The sequence below is a fragment of the Cataglyphis hispanica genome, chromosome 7, assembly GCF_021464435.1.
Source record: "Cataglyphis hispanica isolate Lineage 1 chromosome 7, ULB_Chis1_1.0, whole genome shotgun sequence".
In the NCBI taxonomy this organism is placed as follows: domain Eukaryota; kingdom Metazoa; phylum Arthropoda; class Insecta; order Hymenoptera; family Formicidae; genus Cataglyphis; species Cataglyphis hispanica.
In genome coordinates this window covers 3,624,443-3,650,751 of record NC_065960.1, presented here as the reverse complement: position 1 = coordinate 3,650,751, position 26,309 = coordinate 3,624,443, and the positions used below count along the sequence as shown (strand labels likewise).

Here is a 26,309-nt window from a genome sequence, read left to right as displayed (position 1 = left end):
TCGGTATATACCCCGGCGCACACTCCCGCGTTGCTTCGCGTATTCGCGTATATGTGAATGTCCGTGGAGGGAAAGGGCGGCATAAAACGGATGTGCTTTGAGAGCGCGAACGAAGAGAGAAAAGTTGGCTTACGGACGTAAGGATCGTACGAATGCGGACGAACGGACGAGCGAGAGAATAAGAGACCGATGAAGATGGAGGAGAAAAAGAGGAAGGGCAACAGTCGGACACGTTGACGAGGTACGGTAGTAACCTCGGGGACTAATTAAATAAATCCGGGAGCGGCTTCTTGGGGGCCGCCGGCGATCGCGACCGTAACCGCCACGACGATGGTTAAGGTCGTCGTTGCGGAGGCGTCTCGGGTCAAGCGGGAGGTCAGCTTGCCGGCGGTCCATCTCTTCCCCGCTTTCCCTTCCCGCTCCTCCATTGTTCATTCTCTACCCTATCCGTACGAATGCTCTTCTTTTCGTGACGATAGGTTAGCGCCGCATCCCATAGATTACTTTATATCTTTAGTCTCTATTTAGTCATGCTAATTTATTCGATCTTGGAATATCGCTGATTTTAGCCGAATTACAAACATAATGTGATAAAAATTAGAACCATTGTGTGTATAGCGGAAATTTTATATACATATGTAAATAATTTTAATTTTCTTAACTTTATTAATTTGAAATATTTATTTTCAAGTTTTATCGCTTTCGAGATATCCCGATTATATATCGATTCTTCGATAGTGTTTTAATTTCATCAAATGCTTACTTTATTATTAATTAACAAGTATCGCAACGCAAGATAATTCTCACGCGAATATCGCGCACGATCGGGATTGTCTGACAGGAAAAAATCGTTTCGGAACATCGTTATTTCCAATCCATCCGACAGTACCTTCACGTACTGTCTGTCTGTCTGTCTACTTTCCAACGTTTGAGCGGAACCACCGCCGATAGAGAAGTATAGGGACCGATGATGTTCGATGCGCACGACTCGATAGAGAAACGGCGGGCCGCCTCGCGTTGCAACTTACTGTTAGCAAGCGATATTGGTCTAGGTGCCAGCCAGCTGGTGGTAACAACCTTCGCTTATATCCAATCAATGGGTATATCCAGTCTCTTTCTCTCCGTTTCTCTCTCTTCTTCTCGGCAGCGCTTCCTCTGTTGCTTTCGCCGTCCATCATCCGGCATGTCGGCATGCTATAACCTTTCCCTTTCTCTCGCGAGCAGAGCACCGGCTATCAACAGGTCATTATACGAATACCACAATGTCAGTGATCAATACCACCTGCGGATATTAACTTGGACGAGCCAGTATCCTCGCCATTTCGAGAAAGCTTAGATAGAAATATCAGCCGTCGACTTAAGACTATACATGCGTTAATCGAGAAATTTTAGCCGTCTTTTTCTATCTCTTCTTGTTTATTTCATGTGAGCCGGGGCTTTTAATAAATTCTGAAAATAATTCTTAGCGGATAACAGGAACAATTTGCTGCTGTTTCAACTTTGACAGCGCTCACTCACCGCGCATATTCACATACGTGGCGCCGAACATGTAATAAAGCGCACACGTCATAAGTTGCCATATGTCATAACTTACCGCGAATACGTGTACAGCCGTGGCTTGCGTCCGCTAAATTTAATGCTCGTTTGCGTAAGGGAAGTCGACGACAACCAATAGGACAAAGAGAGGGAAAGGACGTTGTAAGGATACTAAGCCTAAACACTTTGTATTCTGTACATTGTTCTTATCCCTAATTAGCATACAATTTCTATCGTTACGATAAGGTTGATACAACTCCGATGAGCTGGGTATGAGTATTAAATACCGCAGAAGTATACTGAGAATTTATTATTGAATCAGTCTATTCTTTCGCGACCACGCTATTTACATATCTTTCCGTGATACTCTTTATATACTTAGCCCTCGTGTATTCCCCCCTGTTAATTTACTTCGATATATTTTACGTATATTTTGTCACGAAAATGATTTTTGAATACGATACCAACCACTGACGGCGATTACTCCGCGGGATACAACCGATTTAATTGTGATTAGTGAATTTGAGAAAAATCGATAAAGGGGGGGTATATCATTGATTTAAATCCTTAAAACCGCGCGTATTGAATATCGTCGATTGCTTGAAAGATAGGTGAATTCTCCCGTCGTTTTGATTTAAATAAAAATCAGGGGAAAAGATATCGGACATTAGGTACATTGCACTCTGCGGTTTTGGTACGATGTGCAAGTGCATATACGTTTAGGGAAGAAAGGACGGAGAAGGGCGAGGAAAAATAGCGGCGGTAAGACGAAGAGGAAACGCCACGCGGCATTTGTGCGAACCTGTGCACGATCGGACCTTAGCGGAGGCCAATCTATATGCAGGCAAGTGCGTGCGCGCGCGTCGGGATACACCGTCACGCATACATAATTAATATTTAAACAAGCAACATCGGCGCGATTCTACGCAGGCTGGAGGGAAACGCCTTAAGTGCGCGGAGGAAAACACGAAGACACTCGAGCCGGAGTGTGGTCACGTGGTTTGGTGTAAATCGCGCAGAGAAACGGCACAAACATACATACGAGAAGCATACAGTAAGTACGATAACAGATCTCGTATGCACTCGCTCATTTGAGGTAATTAGCAGTCAAGACACGGATAGGGAGAAGACATTGCGTACTCTTAAGCGTAATCGCAATAAGCTACAAGTATCCTCTCGCCGGAGTCAATGGAATGAAATCGCGCATCTGATAAATCGCTGCGAGTAGCATTGTTGTATGGTGACGTTGTGTATCATGCGATATTTCACGAGCGTAAACGGCCGAAGAAGTCATTATATATCCGACTTAACGCGAGACGCGCGATGCCACCACGGCTTAATATGTAAAAAGACCAAGCTACTTTGACATGTAGAAGGACGCTTGCGTCTGACTGGCCGCCACCGCCGCCGCAAATGTTTAAAGATTGCTGTAGAAGAGGAGGATCGAATGACTGATGAACCTCGTTGAATCGAGGAGTACTTATCGCGCATCGCGAGCTTGTGAAAGGGCAACGGTGCGCGGTAGACGGTGGGATATTACATGTAACAAGGCACGAGCGCGTCTCGAGTGTGCGAGCGACGAGAAGCGAAAAGTGGATGTACTCTAGTCTGGAGAAATTCAAAGTCCGGACGGGACTTCGAGAGTGGTCCGCGCGGGTATCGTTGTTTGACTTGGAAAGCGTGCTCGCGAATACGAAGAACGAACGGAGGCGAGAGATAAGTGCGGATCGTAGTTGCGATTTCTTTCGTCATGACCAGCATCCGGTTCTTTCGCGCAACGAAAAAAGCGGAAAAGATCGAAGCGTGTCTCGTTTCGAGGAAAAAAAAAAAGAGAGGATAATCTCTCCTCGCGATATACCGATACATAAATATCTTAAACGGTGACGCCCATTCTTTAATAACCGAGGCGCATCACAAATATATATATATATATATATATATATGTGTGCATATTTGTGCGAATGAATAACCATAAGAGATTAGACTTGCACGTCCGACGAGAATTCGCTCGAGCGTCGGAAAATTCGATTAGAGTTTTTTTTTTTTTTTTACTGCTCCGAGAGACGATGTGCATTTTTCTTTGTCCATTTTCATCTCCCATTTTCTCTTTCTCCTCTCTTATCTTATTCTTTTCATTTGCGCTGAACGCATATTTTATTGTTTTTGTTCCTTTTTTCAACATTGATAGTTTATCCAGGTGCATTTGTTCGGACATACGAACGATGGACAAAGATCAATTATAACGCAAATATTCGTAATTTTTTGATCGTTCTGTTCTTCCGCTTTCAAGCAAATATCCATAAGATAAAGAGAAATATCGCGTTTTCTTCTTGGCATATTAGATAACCTTGTAACCCTCGATTCATAGGCGTGTAAATTATCTTTGGCCTTTTGTTTAGCTTCTTTTCTATTCGCGAGCTCATCGGATGCATTCATGCACGCGTTGGGAGATGAAGATACTTGAGTTTTCTATGTAATTAGTTTCGCGTAATACCTCTCTCCGCCGAATGACTTGCAAATGTAATGAGTGGTAGTAGTGTTGCGGGTAGGGGATTCCTTTTCAAAAGCGCACGATACGTACGCCGCGATATTGCTTGAAGTGTTCTTCGTTAGCTTGCGCGCGCTCGCGTCTATAGGATACATAGCGTACTTCTTCGGACTATCGTAACGAAGTGGCAAAGCTCTTAACAAACATTACCGCGCGCTATTACAGCATTCTGAGTTGAATTAATGTTCTTAAAGCAACATACGGAATCTTAATCTTTACATATAGCCGAGAAGACATATTGCTAAAAGTTTCTAATTTATTTCCTTTTCTCGATGTATCGCATATAAGCCTTTACAACTCTTCTCAAGACGTTACAATGCCTCTCGATTCTCTAAAGGTTAATGCGTCTCTCTCGGCAATCGCTGGAAGGATTCGTCGTACTCAAAATCATTCGGAACTCAATAAAATAACAATCGCAGCTCTCGCGCGATTTATTTATTCGCGTTTCGTGAAGGTACATGCGATAAAGCCGTCCTATCTCGAGAAGCGACATGATGCGCGCGCCATAACCGCCTACGAGTTAACGCACATCGGGCTTGATCGCTTCGGGCTTCAATTTAAGCGTACCCGACTAAAAACAATAGGCCGAGTCTGCCATGGTCGTCAGCTCGTCGTTTGGACAGCCCTGGGGAGGCCGGGTCGAGAAAAAATAAATGGCCCGAAGAGAGCCGAAACCCTGTCTGCGTGCCGCGCGGAGAACGGGGATGTCGGGCCCCCAGACGAGGGAGAGTCGAAGGAAAAGACGTTTGTAGGGGGGAGTAGGCTAGGCCGAAAGGTATATATACTACGTCGAAGATGTAAAGGTGGATGCCACCACGCCCAGAAACGACCTCGAGACCTCGTTCACTCTTCCCTTTTATTCTTGCTCTCTGTTTCTCTTCATCTATGGATTATCTTGCGAAGCCGAACTTGTAACCCGTTCGCGAATCGCTTCGTTAGAAGAACAAACGGTACCGTGCTTACGAGGCAAAAGTTTCTCAAAGTCAGTGCCGAAGCGCCGTAAGTGTAAGCTGTCGGTTAGTGTAGTGTTGACTTTAAAATTTGTAAAGTTGATTTTTTTAGTTATTTATTTCAACTGCATGAATGATAGATTAATATCATGTACTGTTTTTTTTTTTTTTTCAGAAAAACAATATGTTAAAATAACAATACACTTTTTCGTTTTATATTTGACGTTTCGCGTGTGCGAAATTAATAATAATTGTCACAGCGCATTAAGATTTTCTATTAAGAGTCTATTATAAATACAAACCGACTTATATAATCTGTCATATTTTTTATTTAATAAATATTAAATACAATCTAGATTTGCATATCAAGTTATATTGAATATATATACATATAATATGCTGTTCAAAATAATTTACAAGGCTTAACGAGAATTGATTTAATTTGTCATATTCGATACTTGATACATAAGTTACTTATCTTAATTTAAAAAAAATTGATTTATTGAATATTTTAATGCACATATTAAAAATTATGCGTGAGAAATAATTTAAAATCAGAAATGAAAATAATAATGAACGAAGTTTCAATTCCGCAATCCCAATTTAGTGCAAAATGAAAATACGCCTATGTCTATCTTAATTTAATCTTGATAACTAGCAAAATCTCATTTAGATAGGAAATATCAATATGAAATTGCGGCGTCGACGGCTCGTTAACGGCGGTTACGTCCAATGTTAACGGATTAGAGCAATGATATCTTTCACGAAGGGTCCTCTTCTTACGTTAATATCGCGACAGCGCCCAAGAACAGCCGGTATAATAGTGGGAGGGTACACGGGACCAAAGGAGGATAATAATTTCTATGATTGCGACTCTAATAAGACGGAATGCCTCCGCGCAATCAGGGATACTAGATACCTGAGCGATCTATGACGACGAGGGTTGGAGGCGAATGACGTACTCCCGCGAACAGTCTCAACCGGGTCATCGCAGGTTTAAGGTAGACGCGTGAGAGAGAAGGTGACTAATGATGCTCTAAGGCCTTACGATATGTCGTCGTCAGGGCCTACCGCGGATCGTTCCGATTAGCCATTACTTTATGCGGCGAAAGCGGCCTCTTCTTTGCCGCGCCTAAGCTACTATGTAATTATCCTCGGAGGGTTCTCGAGGGGATATCCCGGAGGATGGGGAAGGAGGGCGGAGGGGACGCGGTAGTAGGGGCAAATCATGCATCGTCATCGCCTTTGAGTTCGGAACCGTGCCTACCGCAAGGACGAAGTCGGCGGATCTATGATCTTACGGTATTACGGCGTGTCGGCGAGACCATTCTCCGTAACGTCGACAAGAAAATTTCCCTCGCTCGGTATTTATGTATGAGAAATATATCGCGCACGTATGAACACACGACGAGAAAACAGCAGAGCAGCAGCGAGACACGTTGCATTTGAGTTTTTAGCATCAGTGTTTTGCATACTAAAGTGTTACTGCGCGATTAACGCGTCAGATATTCCCCGGCAGTTGCTCGGAGCGAGAACGCAGAGCGAGGAGGATAAGGCTTCTTCACCTCATACAGAATTGATTCGTCGTTGCTTTCTAAATTCAGATGCCTACCGCGCTGTCGGGCGGATATTAAAGCGCCGAGAGATTCGATCGAGTGACCGCGATGCGCACAGAAGGAAAGTGCCTTCTGCAGCGAGCAAAGAGGACGTTCCGAGACGCGGAGGAAGATAGAGATGACGCAGGAAGGTCTAATTGTGAGACTGGAGGCCCCATTACGGGGCCTGAAATTACAGGGTCGGAATCTCCCCCGACCGCCCGATCTATAGAGTAGTCGCCGTCCTTGCTCGCCCATAGGACGCTTAGTCCTGTTTTCGGGTGCCTCGGCGCATTCCGAGAATAGTCCACCTCATTATGAGGTGCTTCCTACATTTTCGAAGCAGCATCGTGTCGCATTTGTACGGAGGAATCGGATTAATCCTCGCGCTATCGTCCGATCAATAATAAAGAATGTATCTGCTCGACACCGTACGCTAAGAAATGCCACTTGGATGCAACAATTAACTACGAACCGTGTATGAGTTTCAACTTCTTTAAGCGCATTCTGTCGTAATGATAATTCTATCTTTATAATGTCTTCGGAATTCTTCGTAGAATAAAAAGATGTTCAGCACACGCAATAAGATATTAAGATACATTTTTATTATCCATCTTAATTCTAGTAATGACAATAATTTATTGCGACGCTCTTCTTTTCCAAGAAAACGCGACAGAGGATTTATAATATCCTTTATAATAAGTAGTTGAAATGAAATATTTATCTAAATTTTAAATCGTAACTTTTTTCGAAATTATAATTATTTATTTATGATCACTTAATCTTTGAATGGAATAATATTCATTTATAGGTAATCATGCTTATACTAGAGTACCTTGAAGATGCATTGACGAACTATGAAATTGAAAGTAGCAAAAGTTGGCGATAGTTTTGTGGAAAAGCACTTGTCATCGAAGCCGCGGTGACGTAGCTGCGACATGCCTGATAGCCGATGGTAATTGAGAATAATAGCGGCGACCGTTTTGCGTATGTATGCGAATGTCTTTTCATGCATGCAGATACATGTGTGTCTGTGTGTGTGTGTGTGTGTGTGTGTGTATGGTCAAGTGCATTCACCCCGCGGCAATGTACGGCTGTATCGCCTCTCGTAGGTCGCTTCCCTCCATCTAATGCTGTGTAAACCTATTTGCTGTAAAATTACTCTGTGGTGGCATCTCTCGCTACCTCGCCTCGAGCTCATCTTGGTCGTGCGGGCGCTCGCGTGTAGAAACACACGAACGGCGGCGTTGAGAGCGTTCCGCTTTTGAGACGGGCGATTTAAAGACTCCCTCTGCTCTTTTCCTTCCCTATCTCTTTTTGTTCCTCCACCTGCGCGTCACCTGTCTTTTTATTCGTCGCGCCGCAGAAATTCTCTTTCTATATATGAAAATAATCAAACTGACAAAGCACCCGCGACGCGAGCACTCTGCGTTTTTCGAGATTCTTCGGTCGTTTGCTTCTTCATCAGCCGTATGTCAAAGAGTATATTATTAAATATATTATATGCATTTTGTAAAATAAAATATGTCATCGAATGTTCAATTTGGATCTTTTGTAATGTTAATTCTTGTCTTTTGCTTTAATAAGAAATATTGCATAATTAATATGAAGTTAATAAGTAGTAAAGCGCAACGCGTCCGTATATAATGAAGATAATATATATATATATATATAACGTTATATAATGCAAAAACGCTGCACTGTTTGTGATTATATAAGAAGAATATCGCAAATTTTCATAAATATTCCAGCCTTCTGACCGAAATTAATTAATAAAATTAATAAAATTAAAAAAATTAATTATCTTTCGCGTGACATCTGTCGCGGCGCAAAATGCCATTCGTAGGCGGCAAAAAAGAAAGATGAATTTCAGAAGAAACGACAGAGACAAACTTGAGCGTTATATTAGTCCCGTGTTTGTATGAAGATGTATATGTATATATATATGTGTGTGTGAGTGGGACTAATTCGGTAAGCCAGCGTCAAGCGAGACGAAACCGCCACCGTAGCTGTAAATCACCGCAAACGCACGGCGCAACGGCGTACTGCGTGTGCCGAACGTGGTCGTGCGCAAAGCTTCGCTGACGCGTACCGCGATGGTTGTAGGTACATAAGAGACTCTCTAAATATTGACCCGATACAAACCGATGGCAAACATTACGAATTGATTCGTTCGTCGTGTCGCGCTGTACGCGTCAATTTTCTGCGACTACCATATTTACGCACCTGTTTTCTGCTTTACATAAAATTTTACTTTTTCGTGGAGAACGAAGTGACGCTGCGACAATTAAGTTCAGCTAGTAATTAATGAATAATCAAATATCCCCTAGTGCGAAAATATGATGTAGAGAAAGGCATAAATTTTGTCGACGGGTTTTCAGTCAGTCTTCCTACTTTCATAAACTTGTTTCTCCCACTATGTACCACAAGTTGCGAATCGCATCGATGACGCAACATATCAACGCACACACACGTGACCTGGATTTGTCAAGGTTCCGTCATCACCATCGCGTGACCGGTTCTAAAGGATACAGATGTAGCCGGGTCGACGAGCTTTGTGTTTGGCGATGACCCCGTGTTAGGTGAAGGCCGCAATAACGACAACTACAATGCTGCCGCGAAGTGTGAACTCGGCATTTTTGCCGCCTGTCCCCGAACCATTCTCGATCTGTCATTGAGCCCGGCCCTACTGGCCGGAGAGAGAGGACTATTAATCAGCCCATGCCGGTCGGTGGTCCCTTTAAACAGATTTAAAAGACGATACCGACAAAGGAACGCTTTTCAGATCTGCTCTCTCTTTTCGTTCTACCATCTATTCTTAAAAAATCTGATGATATTTTCCCATCATGCGCTATTTTGCCCATGCGAAAATATCGTATCTTTGTAAATCAGGTTTTATTATTCGTTTCTTTGTTAAAAAGAATAATACAAGTGTTGATATAATTTAATTATTTTAATTAGTACTTTTGATATTTTTTTTATTATGCTATACTATTGATAAGTATTAAGTTTCGACCTAATTGTAAGTATTCCAAATTTTTTAATATTTTCTGTAAATCTTTCTGATATATATTAAATTAGTTTGACATTTCAAAATTTTATCTATTGTATTACGTTCTATTTTATCGGTCGTATAATTGTCGAAAACTTGTGAGCAAATTATAGGGGATTGGCGGGTATATTGGCATCGTAATTCAAAAGATATATCGTACGTAACGTATTCCATCGTAATAAGAGCCTCGCCACGAATACGCCCGCTAAATGTAGATTACAATCTGCGCTTATACATCGTAGAAATTATACCCGGCGATTATAAACGAGACGTTATTGGATCGCACTTTTCGAAAGCGGGCTTTACGTCGAAGCCCGATAAGAAGCGAGAGAGCCAATACAGCACCGTCCTGCGTGCGTGCCGCATGCGAAAGAGTGCAGTGCACGCATGTAGGCACACATGCCGCGCGTTCCCTACAGCGGCGAACCTAACGGTAAAAGCCGGGATTCGATTGGTACGCGAGATGCCGACGAGAGTAACGAAGAAGAGAGAAAGCATCGGGCGAGGGAGGCCGGCACGAGGGGCGGAAAGGATAATTACGAGAGTCAAGGGGGGAGGGGGCTCAGAGGAATACAGTAAATGGCGGGAAGCGATACTAGATACCGCGCTTGTGAAGAATGGAAACGATAACGACGATCGAGGACCAATAAACTACTGGTTGCGCACCTCTATCTCGCTAAAGCCGCAGTATAATTATTCCGAGGCGGAAAAACAAATAATATATATCGACAACGGAATCTGCAACATTACTTTTGCCGAGCTGGATCCAAGGCCTATTCATCTAATCAGGCCGATAATTCGACAAGAAAGCATCCTGGACGCGCGGCTGGATAACTGGTTTCTAAAAAAATTACATGCTCTTTCCTGCAGCCGGCGTGTGTGATGATAGAGATTTACTATGTAATCGTGTCCTTAAATAACTGTCATTCGTGTCTAGCATATCAAATTAATATTTTATATGATGTAAAAAATAATTTCTGCTATATATACATATATCTGAAAAAAGTTTAATTTTTCTTACATCTAGATAACTGTTGGATTTTTCTCTTGTTTGATATTTTTATATACTTTGCGAAAGCGATTGACTTTGAGTTGTACGCGATCTCAGGTAATTTTTAACGATTAAATTTGCGAGATGTTACAGTGGAAAAAAATTATAAATAATTCTGTCGGCTATCCGATTTTGAAGTTAGAATGTGATTGGTGAGCATCGTGGCTAACGACACGCCAAAAAAGCCGAGGGCTCGTTTCGAGAATCGGAAGAGAGGCGCTGTTAATATTATACGCTGGCATCGATGTTCATCTACATAAGCAGATGCGCGGTTTATTACATGGGAGATGAAATGGTAGGACGAGAGGCGCGCGCGTGCGTGTATTCGGCATCACAAGATATGTGGACTCTTTTGAAAATGCTGTAGTTTTGCCAGAAATTGCTGAAATATGTATGCGTAAAACCGCATTTTTCTCTTGAACATTTGTCGGTCGTTAAATCAATAGGCTCGGCTTTTCAATACCTCTTTCGTCCTCCGCACTTTGTTCTTTCCCATTAGTATTCAATGAAAATACCACGCTGATATTGTGAACAATGTGTGACGTGATTTTACTCGAGGTTTGTTCTTCATGCTGACAAAGAGGCGAACGAAAAGCTTGAAATCTAATTGAAATCTGATATAATCTCGAGATTAGATGGCTGATAATCGTGGCAAATGGATTTAACTGTTTTATTGACGAGAGGGCCGTTACCTTTCAATCAAACTTTGAGCATTGGGATAATCTTGCGAAATCAAAGGAACCGACGTTTGCGGCTTCTGTGTTCTATATTCTTAATTTATACGTGTGTACGCTCTCTCTTCTTTTCTCTGACGTAACTCAACATTCCTATGAATTGCTCGAATCACTGCTCCTCCCGCGGCACACGTCGATTTCTCCGTGAATGCGTCCGGCGTAATTATTCGCTGAAATGGCGCTTAACTTGCCGGTAATTTCGCGAGGGCCGATCACTTGCGAAACCACCATGTCGCGCGAGGGACACGTCGACGCGCGCTCACGTAAGCGTCATTATCGTCCTGGCCGCTCAATTTCAACGAGTCGGGGGTTCTGTTCCGATGGCCTCGGGTTGCGCGGAAAGCAACGGCCGTTTAATATTCGTGACTTTTTATTTTAGCTCCTGCGCGCGTCCGCGTGCACGCAATCGACTTTGTAACTCTACGCCTTTACGATCGCGCGGTGACTTCAGTCACCCTGGAGCTCCATCAGAACCTTTCGTACCCACACAGATCTGATCCGATCGGTATCTCCAATCAGCAGTAGATACGTCGCCCGGTAATGTACATTCACGTGCATGCGTCTAACGGTACTCCGCGGGAACAAGAATCCCGCGTGGCAGAAGGACGTCAGTGTGTCGATCATGCTGAGATTCGAGACCGCGCGGAGAACACTGAGGAGAAAGGAGGATTGAATAACACGAATATAAAAGTCTCTTCTTATTCTTTTTTTATTCAGATATCGTCTTCTCTCAGCGTAGCTCTTTATAACGAAACAATGCCTATCGGAAGCTGTTCACTTCATTTTCGATAAGCAATTAAGTTTGTTTAATTAGCCGGTATTTTTATCACAGAGTTTATTAATCAAATTGAAATATTCAATCAATTAACACTGTGTATTAATAATTATTTGAATACTGTAAAAGGTGTAAACATTCAACTGAGAACTCTTGTGAGTGAAACGGAATGAATTAATCAGAACTTTCAGATTTACCAAACTATCGAATTCTCGGCTGCATTATTTAGGAAGCTGAAAGATGATAGAGTTGGTCTCATATTTTCGCGCAAACTCTCGATAAGAATAGCGTTCCGCAACAACCGGTTCGGCGTAACTATGCGCGATATTCTTTCCGGTAACGAGCAAGGAGAGGCATCGAAGGGGGTAGACGCGCGAGAGCCGGCAAATTAATTTCGTTGTACCGTGAATGTTCGCAGCACGAGCCGCGTACGCAACCTGGCTAACGAGCTTCCACGAGTTAAAAGTGAGCGCTTCGCGTTGAGGATTAAGATATCGCGCGGATTACTATATGGCGTTCGAATGAGAGGGCAAGAAGGAATGGAATGGGGGGAGGAAGGGGAATGCGTAGGGGGAGGAAGATCGGCGAGAGGGGGCAAGGAAATCCGGAGGAGAGATCTTAATGTACACCCCTGGTGTATTAACATCCCTTAAGAGAGGCCGACTAATTGCGCAAAGCCATATAATCCCCAGATTTCGCGTAACAAAGCCACGCCGCGGTGGATTATATCAATTAGAGGCTCAAGCAAGCGCGAGAGAGATACTATACTATATGTACACGAGCTATACCGCACGCGGGAGAGCTAACATCGAATGAGGGAGGAGGGGGAAGGAGGGAGAGAATTCGCGCCGGTGGTGTACTTGGAGGCCGTAATGCCGGCGCTTGTACACCTGGTCGTAACGAGTGTTAAGTGTTACGGCTGGCTAAAAGGACGAGATGGTAGAATGAGGAAGGATACACGACAGGAAGCTAATTATAATAATCTGTCGGGGCTATAGGGGCCCCGATGAATGACGGCTCCGTGTTCCTTGTAGTTAAGAGAAAATCCGTGGCCGTTTCTTGCGGCGCGCGCGGCCAGGCCAGGTAACACACACACTCGCCACGTTCTCTAATCCATCGACCATGTTTGGCGCGTATTTACCCCGCTGTATATTTGCAGTTATTCTGCTAATATCATCTCCGGTCTTGGTTAATGCGCTATCGCGAAACGACGGAGCTGCCTGACACGCACGTGTCACCGCGGGGTACGCCGGACGATAAGATGCATCGAAAGGAACACATGTAACACGCACGATCGCGTAGCGGTTCTTGATCTCGAGATACGAATCTACAGTTAGCTTTTGTGATGCGCGAATAATTTTTTTCTCCCAATTTAACATCAATAGCCAATTTAATCTTTCAATGTCGCGTAAATGCGAGGAATATATAATATATTATGTCGCGATGCTAGACACTCCTCATATATCGCAAGTGCATTTAACCGTTTTATTTTTATTCGATCGTTTTATTTTTATTTGATTCACGCGGGACGAGATCCACGAATGCACTCCGGAGGTTTCGGTGGGCGAGCAATCTGCAGCGAGCAGCGTGCTTTATCTGCAAAGTACGCGAGGAGTCGCAATTATGCGAAGGGACTCTCTCATTCGTCATCCGCGGTGGTGATCGCTTATCAGCGGTCGTTCGTTTCGGTAGCAATATGTCCTACGTGCGGCGTGCAAGTTGGCGAGCGACCGGTCGGCTACCCAGAATTTCTCGAGGCCGGCCACGGACGGGATCGGTGGCTGCATTAACGTCAAACGATCGCGTCGTCGCAAAGAGAAAAACAAAGCAATAATAATCTCGACAACGAGGCGATGTCTGTACGAATCGAAGGGGGCGGGAGGAGGGATACCGCGCGAAAGGGCAGAAGAGTAACTGGGTGGACTCGGTCGGGGATCGATGGAAGAAAAAGAAAGAGAAAAAAAAAAGGCGATCGTGTAACGGCGAGAACGTGTCTCCCTCGGCCCGCGTTCACGTTGCACGATTGAACCAATAATGAGTTAAATGCAATTAGGCCCCGCCAATATGCCCTGTCGGTGGGTATGTACGGGCGTGAGAATGAAATATTGTAATTCATTTGGCGCCCCCAGGCTTGGACAGGATGCATTACCCATTCCGCATTGCGCGATAGCGCCCAAAACGCTTCGCACACCCGGGACCGGGTGGTGCGTGGAACGCGCGTATGCAAGAAACATTCACCACGTGCATATGTGCGTGTGTATTCGTGTGTTTTCCTGTACGTCTGTATGTGTAAGCGCGAACGGAGGTATGACCTCAGATGGATATCGGTTAATAGCTTTTTTCGGGCGAGGTTTCAGCAAGAGAGACAGAGGGAATGAGAAAAATGAGAGATAGAGAGAGAGAGAGAGAGAGAGAGAGAGAGAGAGAAACAAAGATACGTGGGGGGTAGAGGAAGAAAGATAGAGTAATATACAAAAGACACAAAAGAAGGGAGAGATGCTGCAACGGTTCTAGCTCCTTCTCCCTTCGTCTCTTTCCTTTCTGTCTGTCTCTCTTTTTTTTTCCATTGTATTAGCAATGTGATTCTTAAACATGCAACTGCTGTTCCGTAGCGGCAGGGACGACTAGCGACGAGAGGAACCAGGAAATGTTTAACATACGATAATGATCGATTCCGCCTTTTTGTTCGTGTCATCCTGTTACACGTGTGATACAGTGACGTAGTGCTGTTGCGCGTTTGTCCTCCGACGATAAGAGCGCGTGTATGCGGCGCGGCGTAGGTGCGTGCTCGTTCGCTCGTACGCACCGTGTTCGCCGGCGTGCGTGTATGCGATCGGTCGTATACGCACGCAACGAGAATGCGTCGGGAAGTTAGGATTAGCTCTCTTTTAAGTTAAAGCCCGCGGGGGCTGCTTACCTCTTTCTCTCCTGCGCCATGCCGCGCCGTAAGATTCCGGGCGAACGTTAAACGTAGAATGAAACAAGAAACATCTGTTGCCTGAGAATACTAAAATTACCGCCGGCGCCATAAAAGCTTCCTTACCGCGGATTTCAGTATTCGTGCGAGAAACCCGTTGCGAGCAAAGTTTCTCGTAATCTTCTTAACGCTCTATTGTTCACGTTTATTGTACTCAGGTATTTATATATATGACGTAACAATATGTATATTTAAATGCGGTAAAGGTACTGAATGTGAAAGTATATAATTTTATAATATAGTTAATTTACATATATGAATTAAAATATTCTCATATTTAAATTGTGAAATACGCTTCACACACCAAAGTGTTTCTGTTTTCGCACAAGATCGAGCGATATTTGCATAGACCCCATAGTGATGTGTTAGCAAATTGATTTATCCTAATTTTACACGCTCGATTTCTCACGGATTCGACGCTTTGACGAAATTCCTTTGTGCGGCCGTTCCATTTTAAGGGCTGAACAAAGGAACGATTCCTCGGCACGTTTGTCACAGTCGGTTTCTCTTCTAGGCGAGTCTGCCTCTAGCTGGCATGGAGGTGAGGTAATTAGACGGTTCACCGGCCCGGCTTCCAAAACGAGCTCTGTCCGGTGCGTTTACTAATGAAAGGGAGTGACTAACGACAGATTATTAATATTGCTCGGCGATCTCGATCTCCCATCTAGCACGATATTAAGCATCTCACGCATAAGGCCCGTTTCCTACCTCCTCGTAGTCTGTGATATCCGCAGCGCGCGGTACACGATGGCTAATTAGAAGGGTCAGAGGCAAAGAGAATCCTTCGGTAAGATAGACCGTATCGCCGAAGAGGAAACATTACGTCAACCGTTCGCTCATTAGTTGACGTTGCTTGTATCACGCCACCGATATAATCAGCGATTATTTTTCTCGTAGTTAGGAAAGATAACTTTCCGATTTTTAATGTTTTAAAATGGATTCAATATCTAAATAGCTAACGCAATAATTAAGTTATTTAATCCGATTTTTATTAACAATAAGCGATATTTGACGCGCATTATGCGCGCTTTGTGAAGCTGGGTGAAGTTTATTATATTAAAATCTTCATCACGTGGCAATATTAAAAAGCACGCACGTTGAACGCCTTGGTGATTAACGATGTCGAACGCTTCCACGAAAGTGGCAAGATAATTGGGCAACGATGACATTAAGGGACTTAGTGCTAAACCTCTCGTTATAATTACTGACTTTCTCGCTCGCTTAACAACAAGAGAAAAGAAGAATAGACACTTGAGTTGCCTGTCTTGCGGAATGAATTAGTCGTCTTCTCTCCATGAGAACGGTGAGGATGAGGAGGAGGACTCTTCGTAGAGCAGACTCGCATCGCGCGAGCATCGGCTCATTAATCTCCTGCAGTAATTGCGACCATATTCTGAGGGAGCGTGGTTAAGACTCTCTTCTCGGCTACCTCTTCTCCTTCTCTTCCTCCTTCTCACGCAGCTCCTTTTTCCTCTTCATTCTTCTTCACTTCTTCTTCATCTTCTTCAACGTTCTTCCACGTCATCTGCAGCGAGGGATAAAAAAAAAGAGGGGCGAGCGCAGCGGGAAAGAACCTCGATACCTGTCCATCAGCGCCGATCGATTGCCAATAATAGCGCGATCCCGAGTCCCGATCGCCGATCTTCGGCAAGTTTTTAACGTTTCGGGGTGCTCATCAATTTCCCGCAATGCTTCGCGCTTTGGCAATGAACATTGCTTCTGCGCGCGAAATTGCGACACGACACGTTTCTCGCTGCACTTCTTCCGCTTTTTTTTCTTCCTCAGTATTATTCCGCGCTCCGTCGCTATGGTCCAGTATTTCTTAATTATGCGTCCTTCCTACCACATTTCTTAGGTGACGGTAAATTAATTATGAGCTTGCATATTATTTGAATGACCGTGGTTGCTGCTGTTGTTGCCGCCGGGCCTCTTCCGCTCGCATTTCTTTTCTTTCTTCCTTTCGCTTCTTTCTCGTTCCCTAACCGCCTTGTTCCGATCTTCTGCTTGCGCGGATGCCACGGTCATCATTAATTATCGGCCGATGTAATGACCCGGACGACCGAACCCATGAGCAGCCGCCATAGCGACTCGATTCAACGTTCTCGGAGAGGTGTTTCCTTTTAACGATCGTAGCTGTATTTTAGGGATCTGCCTGCGAAACTCGGGCTCGATAATTTCGTTGGATGTATTATAAGGGATACGTGGAACGCGCGCATAAACATAAGTACAAGTTATATACGAGGTAATTTCTGGCCCGAACAGTTTTCTTGAAATCATAAAGAGCCAAGAGAGCGTACTACTTTGCTTCGCGATTTCAGAATTTTCTGACGCAAAATCATTCAACTATCTTTTTTATTTCTTGTAAATCGCACCGATAGTTTAAGATTTGTAAAAAGAAATATAACGTGATCTTTCGTCGAAAGAAATATTACATTTTTAAGCTCTTGCTTTAAAGTATCGAGTTATACTGCATCCCATTTGTTGTACTGTTCAAAGAAGATGACGTGTAGTCGTTTGAATGAATATGATCACACCCAGAGTTATTATTATTTTCAAATTATTAAATTGATGCGATGCGTTAAAATCGAATCTTTACAATCAGTGGCATCGTAGCGAAACGCGAGAAGGTCGCGTTATCATCGAATCATGAGATAACGTTGCGCGCCGGTGGAATAACAGGTCCCGAATCCCCCGCACATTTTCGAGGGTCTCGCATCCGTAGAGATCGCTCCCGCTACCGATTCACGAGAGATCACGATCGAGGTAGCCGGGCGGCGGCGGCGGCGGCGACGACGGCGGCGTACGGGGCGCTATACGAGAGAACGATCCGACAGCACCCTCCCTGTCGAGAGTTGCCCCGGGGGCCCCGTGTGCTGCAACGAGAGTGAGTAGAGGCCCACATCGCGCGCGGCGTGAGGCGTTCCGCACACAACTCAGAGGTTGTTGACATAAACGGTCCCGGACGTACAACGTTTTAATACAAAGTTCTTTACGGGCCCCCCGATCCCGGCCCGACGTGGCGGTGCGCGCGTGCGCTCGCTCGGGCCCCCGCGAGTAAACGGGGCCGGATGGATGGACGGAAAGCGGACAGGGCGGTTTGCCGGTTACGCGGTGGGGCCCGCTCTTAAGATTAGGCCCCGTGGTGCGTATATGCGTCCGCATAAATCCCGGCCCTCCCATAAATTGCGATACGGTAGCATTAAAGTGAAAATAATGTATGAAATTTGCCTTTTGATCATTTTGTCGGCCGGGGGCACGCGGCTTCCGCTCTCTCGCTCCCGCACCCTCGGGCTTCTCTTCCCTCTTATCTCCCCGTCGTCGTTATACCTCTCGATCACACCCGTGCTTGTTCACCGATATCCAAATATCTGCGTGAACTGAACCGAGATAGATATTATGTAGACAATTTTTTTGCAAATTTATATTTCACTTTAATTGAATTTCATCTGATTTTATATCTTTTCACGTTTTATTATAAGTGCCACCGATTTTTTCAACGAGTAATTAGTTAATTAAATTGTCGATTATGACATACAGTAAAACCGATGTACTTTTTCGATTACTTTTTACGATTGTAAAATATAAAGTTGTAAATATATTGTGATCCGACATAGTGTTGCTGTGGCGCGTAACACGCGGCGTCATCATCAGGGGGACGTATCTGGCGATACGTCGTTAAAGGATGCCCTAATCTCGCATCGGGCCCGCTGGGCGCAACGTTCGCCGCACGTCCAAGGGTCTCATACTCCTTCCGCGGCGAGTCCCTCCTCGTGTTCATGAATTGCATGCTCTCGCTAAGGGAACGCGGCCTTCCTAGTAGCCGCTACTTATTTAGCCCTAATTTCTGTCCCGGGGCATCCGGGGCTGAGGTATATTGCACCGCGTCGACGTGCGTGCCCCCCGCGATTACGATGGATGAAGGTCAAACGGGAGCAAGCGATAATAAGAATTCCGAGGCCTTTAATCCAATATCCTACCTATATGATTTATCGTTTCGTTATTGTTAACGCCGATATTGAATTTGTAACGTGTTATGCGTTAATTCTCAATTATTGTTCCTCCTTCTTGATAATCGTGCTGAAAATTTAAACTTAATTGCTTACGAGATCATTGCGCGTATAACGCATTGCGCGCACGCATCGCGGATGTCATTATTATGAGCATTATCGCGGCAACCGTTACTACAAATTCCAAGTCTGTAACTGTATCTGCGAAAAGATAACGAAGCGACTGACTTCCTGGATATCTTTATTACAGCTTCGCATAAAAAGACACAAATACCACCGTAAAGAAATTCATCTCCGCGTATGTACTGAACTCGCCTGGTAGCCGGAAAAAAAAACAAGACACGTGAGAGACGTTTCCTCAGAACCTGGCTATCATGGTTCGTTCCTCACGACGAGCATAACACGCAGCCCCTCGACGATCATTCGAACAGGAATTCGCGAATTCGCACGTCATATTTTCATTATTTTTATGGACATATAAAATAATAATATAATGTAACTACGTTTTATCATTACGAGTTAAAGTAGTATCAATATTCATCGATGATTTCGGTACATTTTTTTTTTTAGTAATCATTATTTGCAATTTAACTTTTGTTTATCGGAACATTTCTCGGTCCAAGCCTCATCAGAGGCGTTGTATTTTTTATATATCGGTATGCTATCAATATGCAGAGAAGGTTTAAGACTCGTTTGTAATGACTCAACTCATTTTTTAATTAATGCCGTCGTTTAGATTCTCAATGTTTCATTATTGCGAACGAAACTAGTCGCATCAACCGCCGTTGGAATGCTAACCGATGGGCAAAAGCCGGTCGAAATAAAATTAGTATGAATATTAAATTTTGCAATAATTAACGATGTGATAAAAAATTGTAAGAAATTATTTCAAATGTATGTGAAATCCATATTTATGAAATTTATTAGTAGATATGCGTTTCAGTTTCGATTTTAATGTCTCATATTTTTTAGTTTTATAATAACGTCCGCATTATATTTCAATGTACATGTTGGAGGATGCATATACATGCGTCGAGTAGCTCAACAGTCTCTGCATCCTTCCGTCTGGCATGGCATCTCGCGACATTTATCTTGCACGTCGTTTCGGAATTATGCAAAATGCATCGAAATCTGAGCGTACTCGGCGAGTAGTACGATCACGCGCATCCGCGCACTCTGAACGTGCGAGTGGTACGGCCGTAACTCATTGTAAGTTTGTGCCGGCCGTGCCCTGTGCTTAACTCATGTGCATGTCACTAGCCCGCTGATGTACAACGACTACGTGTCGGCTTTGCTTAGGACGCGATTACGCGCTAATGCGTTTCTCGGCGTTGCGTGTGTGTGTACGCTGGCCGTTATCCTCACTGCCGCTATGCCACTTGCGGCCTGCGGCGACGAGCACAATAATTGACATGTCGAAATTAACGAGATTCTTATCAAAATTCTTGCATGTATGCGAGTAGAGAGACTTTGCGCGTACAGATTATTATATCGGAATAAAGTTGTATGAAACGAGAAAGATTAAAGAAAAATTTTTCTCTTCTAGTTTTTAAATTTTTTTTATAAAATAAAATTTGCAATTTTTTTCTGTCTCATCATCTTTTTACGATTATTTAAAAGAATGTCAATATCAATTGTAAAAGCATAATAGCTTTGTTATTGATTTACAATTTATTTCGATCTGACGAAAGGGCGTCATTGAGTTTAAGCAAAATTAATCTACAACTGCGTGTATAAAAATGGCGAGCATAAATCGTGAGATCACGCGCGTACGCGATTTCGCATGTAACAATAAACTTACCGCTTGTATAAAATTACGCGCGCTCTCTTAAGATTCGCGAGCATTTCGCTATCTCTGCAGAGATAAAGAGAGAAAGAAAGTATCCTCCTTCTCGAGGAAGGAAGAGGTAGACAGGATAGAGAGGACAAGGCGGTGCGGGCTCACGAATCGCCGTAGTTCGCTGTCAGATCGTTAGGGTCCTGCTCGCGTACAGCTGCATAATTAATAGAAAAGTACAAGCAGCATGCAGCGACGGCGGCAATGCAATCCGTGAACAAAAGTACCCCGCGCGAGATGACGGTGGCAGATAATTGTGGCAGGGTACACGGTCGCCTAGGTCGCTCGGAAATTCGAGGGAGAAGGAAGCGCGAGGGAATAGGGATAGTGAGAAAAGGGAGGACGACGCGGAGAGGTGGCCGAGGAGGAAGAGGAATTGTGAGTGAGGGCACGACGCACGACGCGGAGACGGCGAATCGCGTATGTTCCATACTGTCCGCGGCTGTATACGGCTGCGAGTGCGTGACAAATAAATGCCTGCCCGCAGCGAAGCGAACGGGAATTTGCATTCGTACGCATAATGTGGCCGAGGAGCCTGTCCCCTCCCGAGGGATTTTCTGCTTCCTTTCTCTCTCTCTCTCTCTCTTCATCTCCCGTTTGCCCTGTCTTGTCGCGCCGTATCTCTCATCCGAGACGAGATTATGTCGATATTTAAAAATTTAAGCGAATTTTTTGTTTTTTTCATTACACGTGTGAAAATAACGCACAAATTTAAAGAACAACGCTAAATATATATGTATGCACACATACACATCATGTACATACGAAAAAGCGAAATAAAAAATAGTTGTCGAGCCAGTGAACGAGAAAAATGCATCGGTGCATCGATGCATGTTAGATGAAGTATTTATTATATAGCGTCCATACAATGTATAAAGATGTCTGTACCGCATTGACGAAGCGGAGCTGCGGGCAAAGTTGTAATCAAGATCGAACGCTCTCGGAGGATGACGGAAAAAAAAAAGGAACGGGCGCATTAACGCAGCCGGGAGTTAATTGAACCTCCCGCGTCAAAATCGTAAACGTGTCGCTGACATATCTCGCATAAATAATGGATTATCCGGGGCGCGTTAATCTGTAACCGAGTGTTACTAAATAAGTACAACATTATTCCGGCAGTCGCGATAAGTATTGCCCGCTCGGTTATAATTCGCCGTATATAATCGGAATAACGTGCGGTAATAATTCACGTACTGCGAGTAATTATTATTGCCGGGTCGCAATTAGTTATTCTCTCTGGGGTGATACTCCGCAACATTTTATTGCTGATTTATTGTTGCTCGCGTGTTAAGGAAACGTATCGCGCACGGTGCCCCGCCGCTCGTTTCAAATGATCAAAAGCCAGTTCCTTATTAAATAGGATTATTTTTATGAAATCATTGCATGCGATTTCTCACGCGATCTTATGAACTCAGATGCCGATGTCATGTCGGTCATTATAATTATCAGAATGATGCGATATTACAATGTTACATGGTGCAGACTAATTAGCGCTTAAAAAAATACTTTGTAAATAAATTTATGTATTACGTAAAAAAGCGGATAATGAAAGATTTGTGCGTGCGTGTGTGTGTGTGTATGCGTGTATCGAGAAGTTGTAACGGTATATATTAAAAATACAAATATATATACAAAAATATATATGGATGGGCCCAATGTTTCGATTTTGAGATTTTATAGGAAATTTAATTCCGAATGAAAAGTTTTGTATAAACGAGTCGAAAAATGCTTCATTAAAAAAGCGCCTAAAAACCTCCGAAATCACACATTAATGTTTGGGCCCATCCTATATATTGTATTAAAATTTTACTCTATACTACTAAAAAACTACTCACCATTTGTCGCATACATATTTGTCATTCCTTTGATGCCAATTTCTATTTGTTTCTTAAAATTTTCCGAACAAGATTTACTTATACACGAATAACTCGCGAAAATGCATTCGATTTACGATCGCGCGTGAAAATTTAAACAACAATATGCGATTTAATATTACATTTTCAGCATATTTACTTCCGCGTATATGTCTCGCATTCATTCTTTGACAGAAAAAAATGTGCAAAATGGACGATTTGCGAATCATCATTAAAAAATTGTCCGCAATATTTCAATATATTTAATATTCGTGATGAAAGATTATTATACAATACTGCGTCGATCGATGAGTAATTACTATTTTATATTACATGGAGAAAATTTACAATACATACGACATGAAAAATACATTCCCTTTTATAACATTTATTATAAGCTGTAATAAAGTAATATTAAGATATCTAGTACTATAAAAATTTTAAATTATACATTTGTTTGTGCATCAAAATATTTGAATAATTACTTAATACATCTTTATATAAATATAATACATATATATAATAATATTATTGAATAATATGGCGTAATTTCTTTTACAAATTAATATAATGCACGATTACAAAAATTACGATACTATGTAAGAAAAATTATATTGAATGATCACTTTATGTTTTACTCGTGTACAGAAAAATTACCGTCGTATTATTTCGTTGGAGCAAAAAATGTAGGAGTAACACGTACACAGCGCGAAGCGATCGGGAAAAAACAGCCCGGACGCGATTCCCGGAATTGGTCGAAGGACGCAAGCTCGCGCTACGTCAGTCTACGTACATCGGTCTACCGAACTAGATCGTGTATCGAGTGCGCGCTGCCGAGAAATATATTTCTTTCTATGTCTATAACAAATTGATTGCGCATGTATATAGCCGAATTAAAACACGCAATTTTAGTAATTATCTTTCGATCGACGAAGCAGTCTGAATTTGAATCGCGATGAATATGTCGCTGTATTACGTCATCGAATATAAAATCACAAGAAAGTCAGCAAGCAATTGAATTGTGAGAGACTCACATTTCTGGTGAGCCAATCACGAGTTCTGCAGATTTTTTCCATATGTCTAATCGCATATTATTTATTTTACTAATGACATTGACGGGCGTAAAATTTTATAGCTAAAATACAAACCGGACATTTATTTCGATTACGATAATTATGGAAATGTTTCATTTGAAAGAATCAATATTCGGACGATGAGTGTGAACGCGCGCGAATAGTTGGAGTTTCATCCTGAACTTGACGACAAAAAAAAGTTGTCACGTTGGCATCCCTGAAAAATTTGAGCGCGTCGATCGGTAACGGTCGCGGTCAACGAGCAGTTGAATTTCGGGAGTGTCGCGAGCAGAAAGTATCGAGTGATTGCCGTGATTACGTTGAGATTAAACCTCGCGAATGATAACGATCGATATTTACTCGATGCGTAAATCATGTTTAACACACATCTTATCGAGTTCGATCTTCTTTGACGAATGTTTTGACGAATAGGATGTAAATGCTGTTAATATAACTGCATTTTCGCTAGTCATCGAATGGCCGCCATTACGCGTAAATAAATTTCGAGTAAAATATTGAGTGTTATATCGAGAGATAAATATTCTGGGATCGAGATTTAACCTGCGTCAATCGCGACGATTTTATTTCTGTTTACTCGACGTGAGAATATACACAACGTAAACATACTTTTTTCAAAAACACGGATATTCCGAAGCATTTTATTAGACAAAAACAAAAATGGAGCCTCGATTCTCGGGGTAGAAGGGAAGGGCGAACCCGAGCTTGTGTTTATACATAAGAAATCGTGTCTACCGTGCTAGACTTAGTACTTCGCGATCAGTCGAAGCTTCGTCAAGTGTTATTTCTTTTTATCTCGCTGAGCCATCTCGACGTATAAATCTCTCACACATCTGCGCGTCTGCTGGATATCAAATGGCAATCGTCGAACGATCGCGACAGTCACGACGACGTCACGAATATGAACGCGCATTTTTGCGTTCGTTGTCGAGTGGTCATCGTGCATACGCGAATTTCGTGACTGCCGAGAATAAATATCGGACAAAGATACTTGGCGGATGTGCGTGTCTTAAGTGTCGCGAGTGATAATGAATAATGTGATAAATGTCTCGATCAACGTGCGTAAATAAACATCGTCGGGAGGGCCGAATAAGAGTGTCGGGCGATTACTATAATTAAACGAACGCCGTGAATATATATATCGGTGATCGATACTCGATCGAAAGTGAATTTTATTCAAGTATCGCGAGTTTCGATTTTCGGCGTCTATATTTTCATAATGATTAATATCTGAGTAAATAAGTGTGCATCGGTAGTGTATCGAGAAAAGTATCGTGCGGTTGTCGAATTTTAAGTATCGCGAGTTTCGTGAGTGATGATAATTGATTACCCAATTGACTGATTCAGTTGCGTGTGCGATGGATCATCGATCATCGACAATCAAAGGACTTTAGGATAGAAAGATGAATGGATTAAAGGTGACGAGAAAAAAACAGCGAGACTACGACCGGTGAGTCTATAATTAATTAGATATATCATATTTAATCCACGTGCGCCGAGATTATTTTACATTTGGAATGAATTATATGAGATTGAGAGTAATAGTAAATATTGTTATTATATAATTACATGATTGAAAAATATTTATTAATAATATGTGATTAAAATTATTTCAAAAATATATAACAAAAATTGAATGTATGTTTCACATATATTTTTCTTTCTAATTGTACATTGCATTATTTACATAAGCATATGAATAATATATATATCGACGCGATAAATATTGTAAAAGAACGCACAGAATTTATTCTTACGTTTTATAAACTGCAGATTAAAAAATAGAAAATTATTATTATAAATACTACATAGTACAATTACAAATATAGTAATATTCCGAGAGATAAATCGCTCAGAATATTGCGATATATAAACTGAAAGCATTATATTAGGTCCTTGTAATAGACTCTTGATTTTAATAAGCGTTATTTTAAAATTACTTAAATCACTAAACGATGTACACAATTTTCCTTGGCGATTTTTACTTCTTGCTTAATCTTAATGAAACTTTAACTTTGCTTTTTACCGTTCACCGAGAACATTAAAAAAACGCTATTGCATTGCCTGTGCCAACTATTTCCAATTTTCCGGATGCGTTGATGAAATTGCGACATATCGCATATGGCGCAGTCACGGCACTTTCCGATTCTCCGCCAAGATGGTCAATCGCCGTTGCGCTCGTGCGATAATTCAAAGAGAGTACAGTAGCACATAAAATGTCGGAATATCGTGAGTACGAAGCTATGTCGAAAACGAGAAGGGCCTGATTACCGAGAGATAGGAGAGCCCGGAATTCGGACGTC

At 42.7% G+C, this 26,309-nt stretch overlaps 1 protein-coding gene across 5 annotated transcripts in view; it reads left to right on the top strand.

Moving 5' to 3' along the window:
- LOC126850731 (protein dachsous) overlaps positions 1-26,309 on the top strand; it is a 289,588-nt gene that overhangs the window by 92,345 nt on the left and 170,934 nt on the right. Inside the window, exon 1 of one of the 5 annotated variants that reach the window (XM_050593982.1) lies at positions 24,242-25,456. The exons of the other annotated variants lie outside the window; for them this stretch is intronic. The gene's annotated coding sequence lies outside the window, so the exon portion shown is untranslated. Of the gene's footprint in view, positions 1-24,241; positions 25,457-26,309 lie in introns of those variants that run through there. 5 annotated transcript variants of the gene reach the window in all.